The following is a 6,000-nucleotide window of genomic DNA, read 5'->3' on the forward strand; positions in this document are numbered from 1 at the left end:
AAATTGCGACTACCACTGCGTGGTAGGTGATGGCTTGTACCACCTGAACCAGAGCATCGTGGAACCATCATTCCTACTTCTTGGACTCAGGTGGGTAGAGGTGGGTGCTCGACACCCTGCTGTGAAGAGCAGGGGTGTTCAAGATGTACAGAGGAACTGTGACATTTGGCAGGGTTTTGGGTTATGCAGGGAGCCCCCAGATCAGGGAAGTGCTTTCAGTACCAGCTGCTGAGCAGGGACAATTTTTAATTGCAGTTTTGGAGTTTGGCACCTTCAGTTTGCCCAAGTTTTGTATTAGGGTCTGGGTTCTGTTGTAAGCCTGGTCCTAAATGTTAAGCAATGAGAGATCTGATAAGGAAAAGGCTGTAATAAAATCACAGATCATGCTTTTGGGGACATCTATGTGTCAAAGTTGTAAGCATTTATACCAAGATTAAGATTTTATGTGCTTTTGTATTTTATTGGAAGATCAGTCACATTTAACATTTCACAGAGTAACATTCCACATGATAATTCCATGCATTATGCCCATCTTAATTAAAATGTGAAAAAGGGGGAACATTTTATTCACAAAATGAATATGAGAAAATTGAATTACAACTGATACTCTAGCTGATTTTTTTTTTTTTCTGAGATGATTAATTCCATGTGACTAGACTGAACATAGACTGTGCAAATAATACTGAATGTTAAAGAAGTCTGTTAAAAAGGCTAGTGTTTTTACAAAAAAAGAAACCACTGAAAAAATGACACATGGCATAAACCCCCTGGAACAAAATTACTCCATTCATGTCAATGAAAATCTTGTCATTCACTTCAGTGAAGCCAGGTTTTATCTGCCATTTCACCTCACATTATCTTATAATATGAAAATAAGTTTCTGCTACCTATATAACTAGAGAATTAGAGTACAAGATAATCACCTCTGTAAAATGTCAGGCTTTTGCTCAAAATGTCTACATTCATTGGTTTTATCTGCCTTATCATCTCTTTTCCTCTCTGATGAATGCAAACTGTTTGGGTAATTTGCTTTGACCAGATCTGTGTCTGTGAGATCTTAAGTGGAAAAACTATTTGCATACTTAAGAATCCTGAGAACAGAGAACGGCATTATAGTTTGGGATTTGGTTGGGGGTTTTTATCCCCTGTGCTGGGCCAAGAGAGACACTTTACATTTATATGTAGCAATTACCATTCTAATTTTTGTAATTAAAATGTCTTGCGAAGAATTTAACATGGAAAATGGAGGCTGCCAGGCTAAGCTTCCTTGCTGTTTGCTTTCTTCATTTTTAACATACCAGCCCATAAAAGTTTGGATATCTGTTTCTCTCTTCTCTCCTCCTTTGACTTCTGTTCAAAGTTGTTTTGGAAAGTATCTTCTCTCAGAAAGTGTGGTCTCCGTAGAAATGGTAGTTCACTGATATGCAGAAATACTAAGGGGTTTCTTCTATTAGATTTTCTAAATTAGTTATATAAACTAAGTGTCTCTCTCACACACAGAGTTGTAATAGTAATGGAAATTGCATCTGCTACCTTGTGTCATTTTTTCGCTTGAAAATGTCAATGCCACTAAAGAAGGCTGTGAAAGAAGTTACTGACAAAAAATAAATCTACACAAAAATACATGCTGTAACAGAACTTGCTGAACTGGCCAGAAGTGTGCGTGTGTTTGACAAAATGCACAAATCCACTTGCAGGCAGGACCTTCATTGCGTTGGCAAGAGTGATGTGCTGAATAAAGGCCACCACTGTGACTGCATCAATACAGAGGCGTACATGAAAAATGACCACCCTCCTTTTGCCTATGGAAAATTTTATTTAAAAAAAATCCAAACAAGGATGTGCTATTAATAATTTTTTTTTAATTTGTATTGAATCATCCAAGTGCAATTCAGAGTCTAAAAGAACAGCAATGTTAGTTGGAAGCATTCTCTCTGCAAAAACTGCAAAGCAGGGAGTAATAAACCCAAACTGAAAGTGGCAGGATGTTTTTAATGATAATATTCATGCACATATCATTATCATTTTTGACCCTGATGGTTGACAAAATGTAAAACTCATGATTAAAAATATAGAATTTTTTTATATTAAACAAAATATATGTCTGCTGCTGATAAGAACTGAAACAGATGCATTAGCTTCCATTAGCAGGTTCCAACTTTTTTACAGAGCTGCAGTAGTCTTTAAATAATATGGGAATAAAACTCATTTCATTCTGTCTCCTATGGTTGTGTTTCAGATTGTTTACAAGTATATTTTAAATAATGCTTTGAACTTGTGTTGCTACTTTTACTCAGGAGTGAGATACTGTAGTTCTAGGAATTCTGTTTCAGGATGTTTCAAAGCAATTGCCATATTATAACATTTTAGACTACAATTACATTTAGTTAGAAACTCACGTAACATTTCCATGATGTATAAATATAATTAATTCCCATTATAAATTATGTAGTATGTGTAATCCCTTATGTGGATTTATGATATTGATAATTTTACAGATATTAATTTCACAGTCCTTTGATTTTGTGAATTTCAGTGAAAATGCTGTATTCTGCAAGAATTTTCAGGAGCATTATTATTTTCATATTGCTCAGACTCACAGGAAAGAATCTGCTTGCTGGTCCTTTAAAATAGAACTGGCTGTATTGGGGAGAAAACAAGTTCTTATGTCCAGATTCTTTATAATTTATATCTGTTTTTTAAACTAATGAAAAAGTGCAGCCTGTGGGCAGAGAAATCTTATTACTTAAAATCTACACTTCAAGAGAATTTAAAGTTGTACAAATGGATTTTAAGTTTGATAAGAAAATTGATTGGAGATTGTACATTGTGAATACATTAGGTTTATAAAGACAAAACATGCATGAAGTGCAATTACTGCTAGTGTTGCTATATTAGTATGAATGTTAATAGCATGTTTGTTTTTGAAATGGGTTATGCATTCTGGTAAATGTCTGCTTGAATCTAGTCATCTGTGTATCACTTGTCTAAGTACTCTCATTTAAGATGCCATATCCCTTCTTGTAGCAATAAAGGGGTAAAGCAACATTAATATTAAATAATTAGAAAAACAAAAGGGGAATGATTAAACATATTTACATAATTGAAATAACACTGAGTCTCAGTGGGAAATCGGGACAATGTTGTCTCCTTTCAAAGTAATTCATAATTCAGATTTTTAATTATGGCATATTCATTCATTTAAAGATGATTCTGGATGAGAGGGCCACTAATGAAATACAATCATTAGCATCTAAACAAAGTAATTTAGAAAGTCTCCTTTCGGGGAAAAGATTTCTAGAACATCATCAATCACACAAGATATGCAAAAACAAGCAATTAAACCACACACAAGAACTACAACAACCTTATATATTAGTAATGTACACATGAAAACATAACTGATTACAATGATTAGAGTAGGGTAGTGTGGTTAATTTGTATGTTATGTAGCAATTTCATGGAAGAATGTACCAGGACAGACACATCGCACAACAAATGAACACCATGTCATTGATATATGTTTTAAATAGATTAACATCGTTGCAATCAGTGTCAAGTTATCAATAAAAAACCCAGTGATGAGAATCTTGGACCATGTTCTTCAAAGGTGCATAACTCCCCTAGAATGAACCCAGCGCTACGGTTTTGTTTTGGGGTTTTATTTGTTTGTTTCTTTTTTTCTTTTCTTTTTTTAAAAAAATCATTTTATTTGTATTGTATTTGATTTTGTTAAATTGGCAAAATATGGGTTTAGGAAGATATTTCATGAGAGAAGCAGGTGCTGCATTAGTTTCTCATTAACTACTCAAATCCTGCTTTGGGCTTATAGCAACAAAGTGCTCATAGACCTAAATGGGTCAGTGATTTACAGGGTCTTTCCATATACACAATTACAATTCATTAAGCATGCAGCAGCATTAAATGGATGGAGTAATTCTGCACGACTTTTAATGTCTGTATGCAGTGTCCTGTTAAAGGGACACAAAAAGGCTGGCTTTAAACACCTTCTTTTTTGGGTTAAATTATAATCTGGCTGGAAACCCGTACCATTTCCTCCTCTCACGTAAAGAAAAGGCAGAACAGTGGTGTGTGCGTGCAGGGAGCATCCTGCCGTGGGGAGGCAGGAGTGGCTGGTGTAGCTGTGCTGCCTTTGATAACCACCAGGCTTAGAAGCCAAAATATGTTCTATTGGGTACTCAAAGGATAAAAATACTGGTTAATTTTCAACAGTGCTCCTTCATTTGACTTTACAATTTATAGCAGTGAACATTAATGCAAGAATAGCTTGGTCGAGGAGGAGTTTAAAATTAGAGCACCTCTTCTCATTAGCCCCAGCAGCCTGACCCAGGGTGAACTGAGAAGTAATTTGCCGCCAGATCCTCATTTTGCTTCTGTTATCACTCCTTGTAAATGAAGCGCAGCAATTTATTGTAGCACCTCAAGGAGTCAAGAACATAATGTGTAAAACACATACAAAAAAAATCTTTCTTCACATTCATTAACACCCAGCACATAGAGGCTGTTCACTTTTCACTCTAATGAAGGAGGGGGATCTTAAATCTAAAGCTTTCCAGCCTGTGAAGAAGGCCTCTTCAGGTCATTAGACAGAAGCTGAGTTGGACTGAAGAAAGGTCATTGACAAAAAAGGGAGAATGGCAATATGATGAAAAATAGAAAATGGATAAAAGAAGAGACTTTAGAAAGCTCAGAGAATGGAAAGTACATTTTTGGCATCAGTGATCAACCCTTCTTGTCTCTACGTTCATTTTCTGTTGTCAGTGAAGAAAAGAATATCTGGCTTTTTATTTAGCTGGGAATTGCTCTCGTGTTTGGTCAATTCTCATTTCATCACCCTTGATCTGACCTTGCAGGAAGCATTAATAGGCTTATTTTTAAGGGAGCTTTGTCTGCTGGATACAAATTCAGCCCTTCATTTTCCTCTTTTTTATTAAAACATGCAGTCTACTAGATTTTAATGTATTCTGATTATGTAACTGACAATTTCCCCTTAGGGAGATCTTTTGTCCCACTAGTCCTGATTAACACTTTGGGTTTATCACTGTATATTAACACCATATTCAGGAATATTAGGAAGCTCCTATATGCAAATTAATTTATATTGGTAATAGAAATAGAGGAACTTAAAGAGGAGTTAGGAGCATTCCCTGAACATCTGCTGAATGCAGAATGTAACATGTACTTGGGTTAGGGGTGGTGAGTACCTAAGCCAAGAGGCATAGAAAGTCATAGAAAATACCTTTTTGTTTTATTTACCCAGTCTCCAATGGCAGAAGGGTTGAATCCTGCAGTTCTATAGCAATCACCATTAAGCAATTTATTTTTTTTTTCCCAGATGCATATAACTTGAACTGATATAAGCAGTTATTGACATGTACATGTATTGTAAGGGTAAGGATACAACAAAGTAGTCTTTTTCTGTGTGTTACCATTTTTCTTATGGACAAATAAATATTATTTTTTCTCATAATACATTTTCTTCTGTTTGCCCACATCCCATTGCTGGATCTTCCCTTTGTACAAGATAATCTCATAAATTAGAGTGTATATATTTTACAGTAAATGCTTTCCCATTTAGTTAACAGCATGAGACCATTATCTTGCAACAAAACTCTGTTCCAGTGAAGTCTCTTCATTAAATAGGTAATCATCCTTTACATACACTGGAAACTGGAATTAGTAGTATATAAATATACCATGTTGAAAAGCCATCATTTGACAACAACATGACCTACATCAAATTATGTCTTATTCTCCTAATCCTTCTGGAAACTGTTATGCAGTTATACCCCTTGGATAGTCTTAGACCAAAAACCCCAATCAATACAAATGAGCTGTCAACATAGTCAGCATATCAAAGAGAAGGTAGAGATTATTTTTGAACTCCACAAGGTTTTGGTTTTACTTTTCTCTAAGAAGAACCCTTGTGAATTATGCATGTAAATAATGCTACAAACTGCTTTATTTGCCGCTGAGCTG

Source organism: Tyto alba, unplaced genomic scaffold (assembly GCF_018691265.1).
Source record: "Tyto alba isolate M040663 unplaced genomic scaffold, T.alba_DEE_v4.0 Super-Scaffold_18, whole genome shotgun sequence".
NCBI lineage: Eukaryota > Metazoa > Chordata > Aves > Strigiformes > Tytonidae > Tyto > Tyto alba.